The sequence below is a fragment of the Magallana gigas genome, chromosome 5 (genome assembly GCF_963853765.1).
Source record: "Magallana gigas chromosome 5, xbMagGiga1.1, whole genome shotgun sequence".
Taxonomy (NCBI): Eukaryota; Metazoa; Mollusca; class Bivalvia; order Ostreida; family Ostreidae; genus Magallana; species Magallana gigas.
The window spans coordinates 17150522-17172132 of NC_088857.1; the positions used below are offsets into that span (position 1 = coordinate 17150522).

The following is a 21611-nucleotide window of genomic DNA, read 5'->3' on the forward strand; positions in this document are numbered from 1 at the left end:
CCTTTTTGCAATAACATCGGAAAAACTCGTGTTGCAAAAAAATACCTCCATTAAATTGACCGTCTTTCCACCCTTATTCATAGACATATTTTTTCTTCTTCTTGTTTATAAGTTTTTAATTTTACTCAAAAGCGGACTATATAAAGCCTATACATTTGGGGGGGGGGGGGGTTTGGAGCAGAAGTGTTAAATAAAACGGCAAGTACAGAAACTTTCCGAACGTAAGCGCGAACGCGAGCAACGTGCGCGACGTTACATACGCCACAAACGTAAAATTACGTATAGATACGAATTTATGTGAATAATGACAGGCCCCTGCCGAAGTGGTAGCCATTTTCTTCAATGTTAAATTCCCATAAGGATCGAACTTTTGGCTGTGTAGGTTATCAGTTTGACTTTTAAAAACTATGAATATGGCAGATGTCTTGGAAATTTTTCATATTATTGAATGAATATCTTTTTTTTAACTCAGTGATATGTATAAATATCGAGTAATCGTGCAAAATCTGAATCCAAGATATCTTGGGACCGACTTTAGATTTCTCTGTTCTAGAGGTAACTTATCTTTGATAGTTAACTTTGCGAGAGCCTGCTGGTCTAACGGAGGAGCCTGTGGCTCTACTATGCCTGAAACGGAGGGAGTTCCCAGCATCACTCTCTAGATAGGGGTTATGGAAACTGAAATCCTCATCGATTAGGTCTTCGAAAGTGTTGCTCTTTAAAGCCAAAGCCGTTTCTTGTAATTCTGCTGCAGGTGCAGTTGCAGCTATCTTGGGGTTGAATCCGGAAGTGACAAATGATACTTTGCCCCAGTCGAACAAAGAAGTGACCAGTGTCGCTTGATTCCCTTCTACTCAGTCGTATATAATTGACCCCCTCGGTAAGATATGCCAGGTTTGGATTAGTCCTTAAGAATTTTTTCTTGGTCGCTTTGATCTTCTTAAAGGCTTTTGCCGCCCCCACGTGTTTTGAATACCCCTTTACATATGCTGTCAGTTTGTCGTGTTCTGCTTTCAAAAAATGACATTGGGTGCAGTAATACGGCACTTGGTCAAGGGAAATATGGTATTTGTACAAGTGAGCGATGATTTGCCGCCTCTCCAATATACTTGATCATTATATTGGTAAAAAAAATTATTTTTCAAAGGTCGAGAAAAGATATAAAGATATGTTTTGAAATGTTAATGTCCTATTTACAAACCTATTACAATACTGAAAGGAAACTATTTACTACTGTAGACTTTACTAAGAGATGGTCACCATGGAGTTGTCTCTTTCCAGTATAAATATTTAATTAACACATCATTGATGATATAGATATTAATCTTCTTTTTCTTTAGATAATTTGTACTGTATGTATCTTTAAATATATATAGGTGTATACAAATACACTGTACCATCTTGCTGTGTGTGAGAGTCTGTGAGAAATGGGGTGTTCTGTCTGTCTGTCTATATACTATAAAAATTTGAAAAAAAATATATATATACTTGATCATTAGCTCCTCACAGTCGAAGCATTGGTATGCCCTGCCACTTTTCCAAGTTTGAACCTCTGCCTTATTCTTTCACCAAAATAAACAAACAAGTCCGATGTCCGTTGTTGTTATTAGGGTTTATTTTTAAGTAAGTACAATAGATTCCTTTCCCACTCTTATTCTATCTACCTGGATAAATAAATTAAATAAATCCCACTGTTTTTGTAGCGATGTGCCTTTCTTAATCTCTTCTTCATATAATGTTAAGCATGACGAATCATGAAAAACAAATGCCTCATTATTGTGATCCTTCAGTCTCTCTATACTTATTTAAAAAGAACTCAAATGCATTGTCAGAAATAATTGTTAGTCCATGTGAAATACTTTGTTTCCTTTCAGTTTCTAGTTACTAATAAATAAAGCCATCTGGTGAAGGAAATCTTCAATTCATCAGCTCTTTTTGGAGATTTCTTAAATTATTCGAGAATATTGATTTGATAAAGCCAAAAGCAACCGAATGATGACAAGGGACAATTTGTTTAATAAGGCTTTAATTTATAATGACGCACAAACTTATACAATTGTAGGTGACATTTGCTGAGTTCTGTATTTTAAAGGTAATATTTGACATCTTTTGTACAATGGTACATCAACTACAATTCAAATCTCCCAATTTCCTATCATTATAGCTCTCATTGAGGAACCAAACTTTAACAACTTCTTTGTATTGATTTATAGAATTCCTAAAATTGAAGAGGTCTGTCTGAGAACTTTATAATTTTTTCCGAGCTATACAGTGAGATGCTTGCAGCTTGTCTCCGAGATTTTCTACTTAAGTTCCATACTCTGTTACTAATTGATCATTATTTCATGTTTTGGACCCACATATGATTTCTGATTAAACCTAAAACTCTCTCCCTCATATAAGGAGATTAGGAGTTAGACCACTAGACTTAGGCAAAATCGATCTGTATGAAGAGTCTGTTTTATCATCTTTGATGTAACTTCTGATCAGTTTAATTTGTGTCCTATCGAATTGCTAGGTTTTCTCGCATATAATACAGGCATTGATGAGACAAATTAGTAAGAGGACAATCAAAATAATCAATAGTTCCATTTGAAAGAACTATTGTCGTAGTCACAACCGTCAAATCACAAATTTGATGTATTTTAATCAAGTTAGTAAAATGGTCAATCGCTGTGAGTATGTATTTTGCCTCGGACAAGGGCTCAAGGATGTCACAAGAGAGTCTTTCATGAGTTGACCCCAAGGTCAGGTTTCTCATCTTTGCCCTAGAAGCAGGATAGGGTCTTCTTCCAAAATTTCTTGATTTCTACTTTTTAACAGTTTAACTCATGCGCAGATCTAGAGGGGGTTTTCAGACTTCCACCTTCCCGGAAAACTAGAGGTACCGTGTGCAAGCTCACAATTGATACCTCCCGAAAAGAAAAAAATCGTAACTCATGTATTTTTTGTATTATAGAAAATATTGGATGAACCTATTTCACCCGCCATTTTCTATAAATAACAACTGCTCTATTTTTTAAAACTGTTTATACTAATATGAGTACACAAACCAATATCTATTCTTTAAATTCCATTTTAGTTCCATTGAACTGTTAATGCATGAGGGCATTTGCATCCTTATGTTAACAAACATGACTCGAATCAAAAGAATTCCACATGTTAAGCAGACATTTGATATAAACATTTTGAATAATTGGTATACTGAGCCCGATTCTTTTCCAAAATTTTTATTCCACACCTTTTTTCCAAAAAAAAAATTACATTGGGGCAGGCCATTTTCAAAGAAACGGGGATGAGAATCTAAAAAATAGTTTTATATGGCCTGAAACAAGCGAGCTTTGGGTCAAATTTTATCTTATTATTATTTCCATTTATACAAGACATGAATGACACAGACAGGAATTAAGTATTTTCTAAACAATGACCTTGAACTTCCTCAATTGACCGTTGGTCAAGATCATAACTTACAATATCTGACCATTAGAAAGATATGGACTGGACATGAATTTGCACTTTTCTGCCAGTGACCTTGGCCTTACGTAAATGACCTTGGGTCAAGGTCATGACACACCCTTAGGTCATAAGCAATCTTTGTATGAACTGAGAACTTCCAATGTTTCTCCATAAAAAAGATATGGACCGGACACGAATTTTGCACTTTTCTGCCAGTGATCTTGGTTGAAGGTCATTACACACCCTTAGGTAATAAGCAATCTTTGTGTGAAGTGAGAACTTGCAATGTTTCTCCATAAGAAAGATATGGACCGGACACGGATTTTGCACTTTTTCTGTCCTTTACCTTGCCCGAATGATCTTGGTTCAAGGTCATGACACACTCTTAGGTCATAAGCAATCTTTGAGTGAAGTAAGAACTTCTAATGTTTCTCCATAAGCAAGACATGGACCGGACGAAATTTTGTACAGACGGATGGACGGACAAGGTGATTTCTATATACCCCCCCCCCCCAAACTTCGTTTGCGGGGGAGTATCAAAAAAAGTTAAATTCAGGGGCTGACAAATCCGATTGCCCGACGCCCGGGGCTAGTGCTTTTTGTGATCGGGCAAGTGAAAAATCAATAGGAACTTGCCCGAGGGCAAGTGAATTTTTTAAACACAACAAACGACTACACTGAAAATAGATTTACGTACGAGTTAATATTTTATCTAACTTAAACTTTACATTCGGCAAACCTCGGTCGATTCCCTAACCTACATCAAACTATGAGATACGAATTGGCCGAGGTGTGCCGAGTGCTAACTTTAGTCACAAAAACGCTTTTTCATGTCTCTGTAAAAAGTAAAGGTAAAGCGCAGAAAAAACGTATACATGTGACATACGGCGCGATTTAGAGCTCGACGATGGACTAGTTTGTAACAATAACGAAGAGAAAATGTACTGATGATCAGACAGCTGATAAAAACAACAACGAAACTACATTAGCGAAACATGGTAAATACGAAAAGACCAAACGGAAAAGATGCTACGTGAAAACGTGGGAGGAAACTTGCGCGAACTTTGACGGTGCAAATGTCATGCAAGGTAAGAAAAATGGAGTTGTGGGAAAACTCGTAAAGGAATACAATCATGTTTTGGGAATGTGGTGTATTGCACACAAACTTCAACTGGCAGTGATGGATTCAGTCAAGGATGTTCAAAGTCTTCAGAAATTGGAAAGCACTTTAAAAGGAATCTATAAGTATAATCATGGATCACCAAAGAGACGCAGAGAAATAAAAGCCATAGCAGACATTCTTGATGCTGATCTTGCACATATTCCAGATGTTAAAGATGTAAGTTTTAAAATGAAATACATTTTGTTAGTTTGAAATGTGTACTGATTGTAAAGTTTTTCATATTATTTTTATAAATGACATTGATTGATATGTTGTCTCTATAGGTGAGATGGGTTGCGAGTCAAGGAAAAGTCCTAAGAGCCATCCAAACAAATTTGCTTGTTGTCACAACACATTTAGATGAAGCTGCAAGCAGGACAGACTTGTATGCAGGCACAGCAAAGAAATACCTCAAAGATTTGACATCTGCCCCAGTTTTGAAAATCATGTTTTTACTCATTGATGTCTTAGATGTCATTACAGATCTGTCCAAGGTAAAGTGGAAACTAACAGTAAACTAATTTAACTTATTAATTTTAATTGATGTAAGTGACTTAAATTGATTGATTTGAAAATTTTAGACTCATTTTTATCTTCTGAAATCTCTGCTTAATTTTACATTTTTCTGAGCAGTTCTTCCAAACAGAAGATATGCTTGTGTTGGAAGTGCTTCCCAAAGTTGAGGCAGTCATCTTGAGGTTGACCTCATTGAAATTTCATCCTGGAAACAACATGAGGGAGTTTATGTCCAAGTATAATCCAGAGGAGAAAATGTTTGGAGATCTTAAACTACATGGTCCCTGCAATCCTGTTGACTACATGGACAGTGAAACAAGAAAGATATTGGATGCTGTGATAAAGTCTTTGGATGAAAGGTATTGGCACTGAAATATGCACATAATATTTTTTCTTGATCTACAGTCTGAGAGAGATCAACTACTAATTCATTGTCAATATCATTTATAGGTTAAAAGTGAATTGCTGTAACTGAGTAAATGACTATTATGTATAAGGTTACAACTAATTTCTTATAATTTATGAATTTGACACAGAACTATATTTGATTTAAATTTCATTTCAGATTTGGCATGTTTAGAGAAAGTCCACTGAAGGATTTTAACACTGTGTTTAACTTCAAAATCTGGCCATCAGACAGAACCTCTCTAGCTCTTTATGGAAGAGATGGTCTTGAAAACATTTTGAAATTCTTTGAACCTATATTTGATGAAACTAAGGATTCAATTTTAAATGAATATCTTGATTTGAAAGTATGTATTGCACATTATAAAACTATGTCTATCTATGATGCATATTTGCTAGTGTCTGAAACAGCTTCCCCAAAGTTTACACATTTGCAGAAAGTCATAGATTTAATGTTGAGTGTTAGTTGTAGTTCAGCAAAATGTGAGAGAGTTTTTTCAAGCATGAAATTAATGAAAACAAGACTAAGATCAAACTTAAGTCAGGAAAATTTGCAAGCTCAGATAAATGTTATGGTTGAAGGCCCACCCCTCCATGAATTTAAGGCCTCCAAGGCAATGGAACACTGGTTAGGGTCATCCAGGGGTAGACATGTGAATGTACATCAGGCCCCTGAGAGAAAATCCAGACAAAATGAAAATGATTTGTATAACTATGATGAATTTGAAGTGTATGAAAAATGAAATAAACAAGTACACAACACTTTGTATGAAAATTGTTTTTATTTTATCAAAATAAAGATTTAGGTGGGGCAAGTAGATATCAAGGTAGGGCAAGTGAATTTTGCCTAGTCACTTGCCCAAGGGCAAGTGCTTTAAAAATGTATTTGTCAGCCCCTGTAAATTGCATAAAATCTAACAAAACATAGGCACCCCGGCAAACAAATTAATCCCCCCACTCCGCATGGTTTCATTTACTTTTTAAGAAGGGGTGAAAACAGGATAGATTTTGACGTCATTGGGTTTGTGACTTTTTATCTCAGAATTTAAAGGGTTCAGACTTCTAAAATAATTATGATCTATCTATGAATGAAGTTTGCATGTATAGGATCAGGCATTCGGTGAATTCTACTATTTGCGCACACATTACGATTCGCACTAATAACTTTGTTAACTATGCAGTGACAGCTTTGTGTAAATTAAAAATTTCATATTTTGATGCATTTTTCTTGAGATTTAAACTTGTATACAGTGACATAATTATTCAATCATACTTAAATGCTTTGTTAACTATGCAGTGACAGCTTTGTGTAAATTAAAAATTTCATATTTTGATGCATTTTTCTTGAGATTTAAACTTGTATACAGTGACATAATTATTCAATCATACTTAAATGCTTAAACATGTTTAATTGGGAAGTACTCTAGCCTCTACTATAAAAGTAAAGTTAAGTTACATGTGTATTCGGAAAACAACAAAACATTGCAAATTATGCTATTTGATGCATGTTGTAGTTTCGGCATAACATTAACTTATTTCATAATACTGATAGTTCATATCACATGCCAATAATTTCTTTAAAAGGAATACTTTGTTTCTGTACTGTTAGCGACAACTTTACAATTACAGCGCCTTTGAACTTATGTGTGCATATGGCACGGAATCCCGAACCCGATTTAGATAAACGTGTGCTAGCCTGGTTCCCTGAGCTACCCATTACGCACAGGAACCATGCTAGCTCATGCGCAGGCTGAATTTTCCCCATAGCATCCGGTTTAACCTCGCTTATATATTTTCTGCGTGGACCTCAGGGTCCACGCAATTCAGATCTTTCAAAAATATGTTTAATTCTGTCGACGTCTTCCCACGTTGAAGGGAGCGGATCAGAAACTGGAAAGATGTTATGTCGATTGCCATCAGCCATTAATTTTTTATCCCCTGCGTTGGACGGTCTTCACCCCCCCCCCCCCCCCCCCAACCACTCACACCACATTCGGACATTCTTAAAAAAAATTAAAACAGCTATTCATGTCTTTTGAAAAAAAGTATGTCTTAAACTGTAGTCGAAAATATTATTTAGAAAAAGAATGTGATGTGCAGAAATTAATTTCGTGCTCTGAGCGTTTATTGCTCTGTTGGTTTAAATTGAGTTTAAAAAATCGTTTTTATGTTACAAATTAGCCTAACAGTATAATATAGTAGCATAGATCGTTACTTCGCAAAAATGTTAATCCCACCTCGCTAAAGGCTAGTTATTTAAAATTGTTTAGAACTCGCCCAGTCACAAATTTACTCGCTGACAAAGAGGACAGAAGGGGTAAAAATAAAAAGATGGCAAATACTATTTAGCACAATGGAAAAGTATAACAATTGAAAATCATTTTTATTTTCATCCACCACAAGTTCCAATTAAGCTTGTGACGTCTTAAGGATCTGATGTCATAATGGTCATAGAGAGAAATCGTCGTCATGATCACAACCAAAGTCACAAACTTTTCCGTACAGTGTACACGTTTTATCATCTGACTTATTTTTCACAGATCGTCAAGATTGAAAAATGGAGTCTAGCGCTCATTCAGAACCAAGGGATGACAGTCACCACCGTGGTGAGTTCCCTGATAGAAATATTTTTTTGTCTTATAATAAAGTTCGTTTTTCATCCGTTTGTTTGGGGTTTTCTTACATTATTGATTTGTTAATTCCCACAGTTTGAGACACATTTTACACAACATAAAATCTTAAACAGAGCTTGTTACCTATCATAATGACATAAGCATATTTTTTGTACTTAAGCAAAGACCACCTAAATATTGGGATGTCCCGTCGTTTCTTGAGAATGTTATACTTTTGTTACAGTATAGCCGGCGTGCTGTAGAGACAATGGACGATGGGCACTGTGCAGATTATTTAATAAAAAGGTTAGAAGAAATGTTGCAAAAATTCCAAAAAATATCCCTAAAGACAGATGCGTAGAACGGTGAGGACGAAGAAAGAGGAGAAAAGACAATGCAAACCAAAGAGGCCGGCAAAAAAAAAAGTCGTCACCTACAATTAGCGAATCAGCAAAGTCGGAGGACTTGCGGATGCTGAGAAAGATTTAGAAATGTTGCAGCAGATAGAGAAAAATAGGTTTACTTTCAGAAATGGCTTTAAAACAACTACCGTGCCTAGAGATCGAAGTTGAAGTCAGAGGAGGAGATACAAAAAATAATGAACCTGGCCCCCAAAGACACGATAAGATAAAAAAAAAAAAAAAAGCGCATACGCGGGACAAGAATTGCAAAAAGGTTGAAGAAAAGAAAACATATTGTAGATATTAATAAAAACCGTAGGACTGAGCACTTAATAAATTCATATAAATCTACTTCTGATAACGTTGAAAATACTAATCCGTGTGTGTGTGGTTGGGTTGGGGGTTAGCAGCATACCCATTACTGCAATCTCGCAGTTCATTTCCTTATTTCACTTCATTTTTTACATGATTCTGAAATGTGGAGTGAAGGGCCAATTCCATCTTGCATGTAATTAACTTTTTATAAGCAAATTTAATATAAATCTTTCCTGTACCAAAAAGTGGGACCCACATGTCTGACTTTAAAACGTATGCAGTTAAACGTATGAAGGAGCATAATGATATTGTCAGCATTTTTTTTTTTAATAAAATCACATTTTTAAACAAGAATTTCATCCGTCTTAACCTTTATTTTTTTAACAGATCCATAAGTGAAGAACCATCTGAGTTTGACGAAGCCAGTTCCGTTCAAAGGCTGGACAATTTGAATGTAAGCTCTTTATTTGTGAATCTAATTTTGTATTTTCTCAATAACATATTAATCAGATACATGTAGTACACTAATCACTAGTATTTTGAATTCGATATTCTCACATGATGCGATTTGTTTTTCAGAGCACATTCAATGCAGATGCATCTGAACCTAAGACGGCAAATTACGAGAAATTAAAACAAAAGAAAGAACAAATGGAGGCTGTTTACGCAAAATTGAAGGTAAGCCACTATAATAATAAAAAAAAATTCTTTTCTACATCTAACATCTACATTGAACGATTATTTTACGCCCTAAGAATTCGTCTTACTATTTTCAGGTCAAGCATTTGTCAAAGACTTGGATGAAGTGGGGGAATATCATACAAAATATATCAAAACTGCCACATGAATGTAGATTCTGATTGTAATGCAGCATTGTTTTTGTGATAAGTTAAAAACCGACATTTATTAGAAAGGTTAAAAGAAAAAAATCTTCCTTTCAGAAATCCCGTACGCGAGTGAAATTTTTTAAAAGGCTCGGGAAAAGTTGCTGAATGAGGCAACAGCATTGCGGGTAATCCATGCATATATTTGTAATTAAAAAAAATAACAACATGGAATCGCTTAACATCTTTTTTTTCTTTTGAGTTAATACGGAGGTCCTATCATGTTTATTATTGACAGTTACTTCAATGTGGATCTATAGAAATATTGGTATACATGATTAGAAAGAATTGTTCTTACAAACATCACATAAAATATTTAGCGCTTATAAATTATTTTCGTTTTACAGGCAAAGACAGATGTTGAAATTGAGAAAATTAAGGTAAGTAACCCCCCCCCCCCCAAAAAAAATCTGGTTGAATAATTTTCTCTCTCCTCTTTAATTGTTTTTTCTCAAATAAAGCGAGAATGTCCATTTGTTATTTGTATATTTGTCGGAAAAATCGTGTAGAGAAGGCCCGTGAAAGCGTGATGCAGGAGTCTGCATCTCTGAAGGTATATTTCTGTGTAAATGAATTCAAAATTCTTTTAAACTATTCTATGCATTGTAATTGTGCATAAAACATAAAAAGGGTTGTTGATACTTATAGTCTCTTCAGGTTCCTCAAGACCCTGCATCCCTGAAGAAAGATGGAATCGGTGAGATTGACATGGACATCAGAAAATGGGCATTGAAAGCAGTGCACCAGCAGCTACTGATAAGAATTTAATTATTTTTATATAATAGTTTACGGATGTACATTTTCCTCCACGAGAATTGTTTATTTTTTTTTTTTTAGTATATTATTAAAGGTGAATCTGGTGGAATATATTCCATTTATGTTATGTAACATCGGCTATGCGGGCGTTAAGTTTTATGAAAAAAGTATAGCGTAAAAAAAATCACTTTGCTACGGTTTCTGAGCAATGTTTAACATTTTAAACAAATTTTTTTTTGATTTATCGGTATTAAAGGCAAAAATTCGAGTCTATTAATTTGATTTAGTAGTATAGATATTGACCCTACCCAATTGGTCCTTAAATCCTGACCCAAGACTGGCCAAGAGCCATGAATTTTAAAATCTAGGAAGAAGGCTTTATGAATATCATAACTATGCATTCAGTATATCACCCCTGCTTTGGATGAAGACAAGATGTTTTTCTAAGAATAAATACATTTTCCTTGTAAGGCCATATTTGCCCCGCCATAGGGTTTAAACCCCTGACCCATGGGTTTTCACATTTTACGTTCAGGACTTTGGAACATCAAGGCCATGCAAATTGTTTATTTCAAATAAATAGATATGTCTAAAAGGTTAAGTGCTTCATGGACATCATAACCGTGCATTTATTTTTTCTGAAATATGAATGGGAGATGAGAAAATTTTCTAAGATTTTATAAGTTTCCCTAAACAGCCAAATTTGCCCCCATCCAAGGACCTGAACCCCTGAATCAGGGAACATGAGTTTGACATTTTACGTTAATGTAAGAGGGCAAAGTATATTTAACATCGGGTTCGAGATTCACATTTACATTTTCTATAAAAGTTAAAATTTGGAAATAAAAAAGAATTTTTATGTTTATATCCTAATTGAATAACTGTTATAATATCAGTATTCGGTTGTAAGTAATTTTTATTATTAATTTTTTACACTTGTGAATCTGTCAATTGATTGGTCAATTAACGGTATAGGCAGTAGGCCATCTTTTGGCGGCATTTTCATCGTAGATGTTGACGGGGAAAGACCTTTTTGTCTAATAGATTGCTCATATGCTGACGTCACAGTCACAGTGAACGGAAGCCCTAATACAGCATTCCTTACTTAGGTTTGTAAACTGTGTACATTATTATTACATTACTTATACTTCATAGTATTTCTTACTTAGATATTATGTTGTATGATAAAGTGTAATAGCAAGAGGTCATAAACATTTTTTATGAAATTATGTCAGTTGATGTATGACTATCATTTTCAATTATTTATATTGTTTATTTTAGGACCACTGTCAATATTACCAAATAATAAACTATCAAGAATAAAAGGACTGCAACATATAAGGACTGTGTATTCTTATGTGCTACATTAAGGACATCATGGACATCATTACCGTGCATTTAGTTTCATTCAAATAAATAGATTATATTGGAGTAAAGATTAAGATTATTTTTAAAGATTTAATACATTTCCACTAAATTGTCATATTGGCCCTGCCCAAGGGCCATAATCTTTGACAAAGGGACCATGAATACCAGAATGAATTTAGGTTAAAGGCTTCATAGACATCATAACCTTGCATTTAGTATTTTTCAAATATGTGTGGGAGTAGAAAAGACGATTTTTGTAAATTTGGTCATTTGTTTGCTTATTTTTGCTCAATGAGGACCTGGAATTGGTATGGTCAAACATTTCACAATTTTATATATATTCCTCTTATAAAAACCTCTTCTCTACATCCGCAGCAGGGATGAAAAACTGAATGCATATTATGGTATTCATAAAGCCCTCTACCTAGATTTTAAAATTCATGGCTCTTGGGTCAGGACTTAGGACAATTGGGTAGGGTCAATATGTCCTCATAGTGTAAATGTTTCTTTTAAAATATGTAGTTTTGCAGCCGATGGAGACTATATAACAAACTACAAACTAAATACGTTGTTATTATATACATGATGTCCTGGATCCGGTTGTATCAATATTTAATGGTTTAATAAAGCATTATTATACTGCATATATTTAATGAGTCATTAATTTCCGTTGCGTAAAAGCTTTAATGAACGAATCGGTTAATTAAAACTTCATTAATTTCTCACATTTTAATGATGCCAATGGGGCTTAAATAACGCTAAATAACAATGGCGGCTAACGTAATGTTTCATCAATTTGGACGAAGAAGAGCTGACAGAGTGTTTCGAGAACGATTTTCCATCGACAATATGTGTGAAGAGGAAATTAAGAGGAGATATCGGTTCGGTAAAGATTTGATGATCTGATTGATCCAATCATTGGCCACAAAACAAAGAGATCACAAGCTTTCTCTACAGCGTTACAGGTACAAATAAAACTGACTTTCCCATAAGCTCTGCATAACGTTATATGTCTATGGCCTCTGTCAAGCAAGGGCTAGCTTCCCTTTGTTTTACTTGATTACGTCACATATCCTGGCGTTACCAGTTTTCGATAGTGTAAAACTTTTGTCACAAATAAAAATATTTGCATCTATATTTTCTGCCCAAGGCTATTTATATCAGCATTAATTGACAAAAAATAGATGATTTTCACCTTAATTGTTTGGAAATCATCAAAAATCGGGAAGCGATTTGACTTTCTTTGGATCTGCCATGATCAGAAATGTTTTGGCTGACGTCACCTATTTTAGATAGCAAGTATGGCGCGTTGTTCGTGATAAAAAATAAAATAAAATTAAGTCTGTTTCGAATTAATTTTAATCAGCCTTAACTTAAAAACAATAATAACAATTCGATATTTATCATTTTGCAATAATAACAATTCGATATTTATCATTTTCATGGCTGGCTTTTTTATAAAATTTGATGAAAATGATCATTGAAATCAAAGGTAATTAACTGACAGAGATTAAAGTCATACACAATGAGGGCATATATTAAATATATCATTATTGGTGTGTGTTCTGTGGAGTTCATATCGGATGTCTTTTCGCCTAAATCTTCTGGATTTAATTTTTGCCGATTTGTATATTGCGCCAAACTTTTCCCGAACTTTTTTTTCGGGCCTCTCGTGCGTTACCGTTAAGTCAATGACATTCGGAACACGGGAAGAGTTATCGTTCTTAGCATACATTTCTCTGTGCAGTTAACTTCCGTAGCTTCTACTTGGAACGTTTTAAAATATCGTGGGCGCGAGTGACACATGTTTATTAATTGGATAGATTACGGTTCAGCGTGCTAATTTATATAAGTTTTCAGATAGAAGGATATGTGTGGAAGTGAGAAAAATAACTGCCAAAAAACTGAATACATGGTTATGATGTCCACTAACTCCTCTACCTAAATTGTGAAATTCATGGCCCTTGGGTCAGGGGTTCAGGCCAAAATGGATGTATAGGTGATAATGCATATAATGTTAAAAATTATCTTCTTTACTCCCACACACCTGAGAGGAAATAGAATTTATGATTTTGTAGACCAGATCTTTTAGTTTTTCGCCAAAATTATAGGTTTCACAGTTCTTTTTCAAAGATTTCAGGCAGGGAGGTGGTCATCATTACAAATTCATAATTTTTCTAATCCAGTATGAAACCTAATTTATTAGATGCATATATGAGACTCCTCGACAAGTTTGTGTATTGGTTATATGCTACTCGGGTGACCGTTAAGGCCAATTGGCCTCTTGTTAAAAAGCTATCAGCAGGACAAGGAACTTTCTCATCAGTGGTTACATCAGTTGTTGAAGTGCAATCGCACCTTCTCGGGCCTTTCCAGCAAGCTCGGAAAAACACCTCGAATGTATTACCTAGACGTCCATGACAACCCCCTTTTTATAAAACTTGATATAAATACAACACATTTTACGATCTGTTGAGATGTAAGCTATAATTCATTAGAGTAAACAATATACACTAAAATATAAGAAAGAAGCGACACACAAGACTGTCTAGCCGATACTTATTTTAATGGGAAGCGTCTCAATTTGGTATGAAATTCTAACATCCGGTGATGTTAATACATTCGAGGTGTTTTTCCGAGCTTGCCGCAAAGGCCCGAGAAGTTGCGATTGGTTGAAGTGTCGCTGATGTCTGCCTTGCCTTTGAATACCAACGATGGTAAAGTCTTACTTTCACTGATTGATGATTCATTTATTGGATATATGCCAGTTTTCCTAAAGGCTTATCTTAAGTTTTGGGGACTAAGTGCAGTGTCATAAACTTTACATACAAGTCTGCATATATTGTATCTTGTCACCGATGGACCGGCACATCGACGCATGAATTTATGGGCTTCCTGTTAAAAAGGGGTCTCAAACGGCCCAAAACACCCAACATCCATTGGCTGCAAGAGATGACTTGTATGGGGAGGCAAGACAAAAAGAATTATGTTGTTCTCTCTGGCCCATAGGATTAGTGAAAGGGGGGTATGGCTCCTGTGACCCTCATACAGTAGCAATATTGGGTGTTCACGGTTTCCAGAGTGTACATATTTGCTAAAATGATTCTTTATGTAGCTGTTGAACATTTTAGTGTTTGAGTAGCATGTGTCACTCATAGCTCCATCACAACCAGTAGTAGCAACATCTAATAATTCTGGCAAGAAACGTTTGCCTGGAAACACCAGAAATGGGGAAATATATGATCCCACAGCATTTCAACACCCAAATACAGTAATGGTTTGGGGTCTCTCAGAGGTTACAACTTGTGCTGCAATCCCTTTAGCTGCAACAATGTTTGGAGGCTTTGATCTACCTGTATTTATTCCCTTTTCATAAACATTGAATATAAGTTGAGGTTTATCTGCAAGTCCATGCTTGTCAATGATGGCTTTCAGCTCTTTGAGGTACTTTGAAATACAATCTGGAGATACAGCTTTAGCTCTAAGTTCCAACAATCCTGATGGCTTAACAGCGTGTAGTTCAGGCCACCTTCTCATATAGTACCACTTCATTGTCAAGTCTTTTCCTTTTTCTCTTATGCCAAGATCCACGGCATAGTCTGAAGCAAGATTCAAGACCTCTGCACGGGTATATTCGTAACCTATCTCGGACATCGTTTTTATATGCTCAACTATGTACGATTCCTGTTCCTGTGTGAACAGTGGTGGAGGTTTTGATGAGACAACATCAATGCTAATCTGTCTATCCACCCTATCTCTTAAAGTTGTCAGGGGAACTTGATATTGTTTAGCCGCATCATGGACACTCATACCCTCTTTTATAGCTTGGAAAGCATTATCTAAGGCCTTTGAGCTATAATTAATGTAACTCCCCCTCTGGATGGACAATATCTAAAAGAAACAAGCAAAAAATTATTAGAAACAATTTTTTTATGCATGGAAAATTTTCTTAACTTTATGTAAATATAGCAATTATGAGTTTCCATACTTTTTTTAAAGCGGAATTTTGTTCAAAAGGAGGCTTATCTATTTATAGAACATTGCACTAAGCTTTATACCAGACGACAACATAAGGTGATATGGTGCCGATTTCATAATAAAAAGGGATGTTTTTAAGGTGGATTTTTTTTTACCTTAAGGAAAAAGACGTTTTATGAGTAAATGAAAAAAAATAATAGAATCTTACCACTTCAAAAGGCATAATTCCTGATCTTTTCGGCTTTTAAATACTCGCAACTACAGACGCTAATTATTTAAGAATCGTTCCGAAAAATGACGTCACTGTTTCCAAATGATCGCTAAAAATAGCAGCCTATCGAAATTAGGATACTATCGAAAATAGGTAACAACACGATATGTCGTCATTTTGGCCGCGGATCCTAGACGTTTTTAATGCTGATACTGAAGAATATTGATTTATATCTTGTCACTCCAAAAAATGTAACTTGTGTTACGGTCGGTCCACCAACAGTTTCCGTTCATTTTCTTTGCAAAGGATAAACATATTGAAATGAAATTTTGTGGTTTATCATGATAATATCTAAGTCAAGTTCGATATTGGGTACAATCGAGCAATTTTCGACAGAGTTATGGCCCTTGGACTTAGAAAAATTCGGGTTATATGCAGTGTCCGCTCATTTTCTTCGCAGAGGGTGCAGATATTAATATGAAATTTGATATGCAGGTTTATCTAATTAATATCGAGGTTAAATTTGATTTTGGGTATGATAGAGCAATTTCCGACAGAGTTATGCCCCTTGGACTTAGAAAAATTCCAAATATTTGCAGTTTACGTTCATTTTCTTTGTGGATGTTTGAATCTTGAACTATCCCGATTTAATAAAAACGGGAAATTTGTATACTCGAATTTATAAAGACATGTAAAAGGAACGGACTTCAGCGGATAGAATGAGAAAGATTTATTAAACTTGAGATGATGTTTTATTCAAGTAGAAATTACAAACGTTCTTAATTTAACTATAAACAATTAAAAATAAATTACAAATAAATATTAGATCAACAACAGCTGCAGACTTCCCCAAAAATATACTAAAGATCAATTCAAGAATTTAAATATTATGATAGATTGCCTACTGTAAGTCTGTTAAATAATTTAGAAGAGAAAAATTGTTAAAAGTTCCTATTCAAAAATAAACCTACGTCTTTACAAGATGAAGAAAATGCTGAAGTCCTCGTCAACGGACGCTGACGGGTTAATATACTACCGTTAATCAACGGATAAACGGACCGTTGGTTTCCAACTTAATCTGTGCAAACCCAACGGAGAAAATTCCGTTGAGAAGCAACGGAAAATAGATCTTTTAATTAGAAAGTACTTTAAATGTTTAAAACATACTAAAATAATGTAAGTTTAATTCATTTAAAATTATATTTCTAAAATAATTACCTTAAAACTCATTTTACTTGTATTACAATAAAATAAAAGAGTATGGATATATTTAGGCGGATCAAAGAATATAAACCGGAAATTAACCATAATGCAATGCGCCGCCATTAGAAATAGAACCATCAACAGTATGTCTGCAGCATGCGTGTTTACACCCGAATGCTAAACACGTGGATTATAGCATAAGTAAAATATTACATAGTAGAATGCATACGTAAAGTATCCGATGAAAAACAATGTAATGCTTACTCAATTATACCGTATGTACAAAACGTGTCTACGTTCACTTTATAATTAATAGATTGACGAACGTAGTTAGACTTATATACAGAAAAAAATGTCATAACTTTACATATATTTTGTTGTGAAAGGTTAAACATTGAAATAATATAAATTATATAAAACACGTATCTACAGACTTGATAGAATTTTAACTTATGCAGTATTGTTGTTATTTATCGTTATATCTAAATACATGTAGTTTTACGTGGGTTTTTTCAAATACTACTTAAATAGAAATTTATTTAAGGGGTAAGGTCACGATTTTGGTCAAATTTTTACCAATAGTGGTTTTGCACAAGGGCCTCCACCGGTCTTTCTCTGGGACAGCTTGTTGCTACTAAATTCTTTTTTTGCTGTCTGGTGCATATTTGTCCACTCTGTGGCGTGATATTTTCCCAAATTCTTCTTTTTTCGTTCGTGATGGTATTCGTAAATTTGCTGTTTATTATATCGATATTTTTTTTTCACCAAGTATGCAACTACTTGAATTTCGCTTGTATCAAATTTTCCCCCTGTTTCTACCTGACTTTGTTTGGACGTCGGCGTCTGTTATCCTGGCAGAATGTTTACAAACAAAGCAGACGCCCCGGAAGTTGATGTACATAGCATTATCGGTAATATTGAAAGATAAGAACGTTTTAATGACTCATTAATATTTTATTGCTAACTAATAAACCTTTAATAACGGTTTTGTACAACAACCTTAAAGCTTTAACGTGTTTATTAACTAATGATTTTTTTTAGAATTTAATGATTCATTAGGCTTAATAACACATTAAATTGAATGAACCGTTGTAACAAGTGGATCCTGCTCTCAAATTGCGAAATTTGCTGTGGGGCAGGTCACGGGGACCAAGCCCGTTTTAACATTAATTTCAATGTAACCATAAATAAAGAAAGGGGTCGAACTCTTACCCAGATAAAAAAAACTACCAGCTCGCTTCAAAAGCCTAATTAATCAATTAATTTTAAAACACTCGCAATATGCACGTATTGTTCAGAAAAGTAATGTCTGAGATACACTCATGCCGAATTTCAAGTTGATGGGTCTTAAAATAGCGGAGATGTACGTCATTATTCTCTCGAAGTCGCGAGTTTATTTTTACTCGGACATTTACCGGTCCAGGGCTCACGATTTTGCCTATGACAACGGCAGTATTGCAACAAGTCAAGAAACATTCGCACTAATCTTTTAAAATCTCACAACAAACGTATGCTACTTATATCCTTAAATTCCGATTAAATTCCTTAAATACTCTCCATACTGAACTTTTATTCTGCAACCACATTGACTTCCGACGAGGCCAGCCATTTTGACGTCTTCGAGAAAGACTGATTCTGATTGGACAATCAGGAATATTAACCAATGAAACTGAGTTTAACATTAGCTATCACAATGGCCGGTCTGGTCAGAAGTTGATGTGGCTGCAGAATAAACGTTCAGTTTGGAAATTACAAATTTTGGTGATCAAATTTGAAAATCAGTCGTATAGTTATTAGCACAATACAGGGCTCAAATTCTTTGTCATGTACACAAGGCTCGTGCCCTGTTTTTTTTTTACATGGGTTCAATATACCAGTAAAAAATACTTTTCAAGCAGATTTGTCTATTTTCTTATTCATTGCATGCATAAATAAATAGTTTCTAGCGTTTAACACATTCACTTTAGTTATAAAACTGTAATTTTTACTTCAACATTCAAAATGTAAACAAAAGATTTTGGTTTACATAGCTAATAATTGTAAGCTTTATCACTCGTTTATAACTATACGAATGATACTCAAATTTTGGTTGCCTATTAAAATGCCTAAGTGAAGAATTGTAAACATTGAAATAGGAAAAAATGATTTTTTTATAAAAACTGTGACCAGGCTTCTTAAATTTCCTGTTCATTTTATGCGTGTAGAAATGAATTGTATGTATGCTATAGCTATGTGCATTATTTGTATATAAATGAAGCTTAATATTATAAAACATTGACCATTAAAGGCCTGCAAGATTTATTTTTTACCAAAAGCTTCTGGAGCTAGGGTAGAAATAATTCAAGATTTCTCCGACTCTTTGCCCCACTCCCCCTCCATCTTAATTAAGATTGGAGATCACAGTCAGAGGAATTTCGAATAATGGCTAAGATTTCCAAACGAAGCTTAAAATGCACTCAGGTGTAGGCCTCTTGTTTTTGGTTCAACGCGGCTGGTGTTAGCTGTAATAGTAGACATTTATTTTATCTCCTTACTTCATCAAAACTGAAATTCAACTTCGTTTATATAATCTTCAAGGCATGTCAAATAATCCCGAAACCCTCGACCAACTATGTCATCTTTCTTTACCCAGTTGCGGATTTTGATATTTGCCCAAATTTTGTGGCTTGACCTAGTAATGTGATTATAATAAGTCAGTTATCGAAAGATTAAATACAGGTTTATCAAGTTGTCTTCTATAGTATGTCCCAAGTTATTGCTTCCATCACTTTTTGATGATTTTTAATAAAACATACACATACCTGTGAAAGAAATACAGTTTAAACCGATAAAAGGGAATATATCCGAGATAACTTCATTGTACAATTATCATTTTTTACTCATAAAGGTCCACAGGAATGAAAACAAATTTCTTACGAAGATTTATAATGGGAAATGTTTACATCTTTTCTCCATTCGGAAGTACTCGGGATACCTCGCACAATTTTTCAACGTTATCATCCGGGCTTAATAATGGCTGATGCAATGCAAAATCCCCGTAGACTTTCTATTTTGTTTACCAAAGTTTGGTTGTCTAACTTTCCTCCACGGAACGTTTGATAACGTTCTTTTCTACATGATAGTACATATTCTCTGATTGGTCAGTGCATAAGAACCGGGAAAACTGACGATTTGCGATTTTCAAAGCATTCAAAAAATGTAGTTAGGCCAATGATTGAGTTATTTGCTAATTTAGTTTTGACTGTCCTTACCCGTGATGACTTAACTCTGCCTTCTACACATTTAAGCATATGATCAAATGAGACTTCTTAAAGGACTAAGTTTATCTTTATCAGTGAAGTGTCTCCTTCAGTGTTTTTATGTCTTGGTATATTTTCTAAGTATTTAATTCCAAATACCTTGTGTTAAAAATGTGCTATCATTCCGAATATTTCTCTGCAAGGATGTTGGAGTTTTCAAAGCATTTCACGCAATACAAGTTCTAAATAAATTATATTCTTTTCAAATAAGTAAATTAAATTTTCTTTTAGATTATATGAAACCTTTTCAAGTCTGAAACTTCTCTCTAGTGAAATATTTTCAGAATATGATATATCTAATAACAAAGTCTTTGATTAACAGACGGTTTTCCTCCACTCTATTAGTTTTGACAGGCATTGATATTATTCATGCATTGAAAACATGTGATTGCTTTCAAGATAAGATGTTGTTTTGCAGATCGATTGAACATAATTATATCAGATATGTGCATAATACTTTGATTTTGATTTTTTTATTGTGAAAAAAAACACCTGTTGAACTTAATTAATTTTTTGGCAAAATATTGCATAAAGGATGTCCCTATGGTGTGGATGACTCCTCATGTAACTTCCATAATAGGAAGTTGTTGTTTTGCAGATAATTTGTATATACATGTATATCAGAAATGTGCATATTACTTGGATTTTGAGTTTTGAAAACTTATGAAAAAATACCAGCTGAAGAACTTTTGCAAAAAATATTGCATACAGATTACCCAATTCCTCTGGATAGGGAGTGCTTATCAATTTAGGTTTGATTGACAAATGAATTATGGATACTGTTCTCACAAAAGAAACCCGGGTTTCTGTCACATTGACAGCTTTTCATTTGAATTATTTTTATTGTGCCTGTAGCTTGTCATAAAGGTTTATATATTCCTTTTTTCATTGCTTCTAAAACACCTAAGCAACCAACAACTCGTTTATGTGTGTGTGTGGGGTTTTTTAAAGAATTTTTTTTCTACAATTGCAGGTACATGTATTATATGGACTTTGAAGTAAAGACTCATAACCAGTTTTCATAATTACGAAAAGATGTCGATAA

General features: G+C 34.4%; 2 long non-coding RNA genes across 2 annotated transcripts; both read left to right on the forward strand.

Annotated features, from left to right (window-relative positions):
• Positions 1-4948: 4948 nt before the first annotated feature.
• On the forward strand, positions 4949-6346 carry LOC136275920 (uncharacterized). The gene is made up of 3 exons (XR_010714433.1): positions 4949-5112; positions 5252-5493; positions 5700-6346. It is a non-coding gene; the product is annotated as an uncharacterized lncRNA (long non-coding RNA).
• Positions 6347-9249: 2903 nt separating this feature from the next.
• On the forward strand, positions 9250-9861 carry LOC136275510 (uncharacterized). The gene is made up of 3 exons (XR_010714095.1): positions 9250-9321; positions 9447-9545; positions 9644-9861. It is a non-coding gene; the product is annotated as an uncharacterized lncRNA (long non-coding RNA).
• Positions 9862-21611: the final 11750 nt, after the last annotated feature.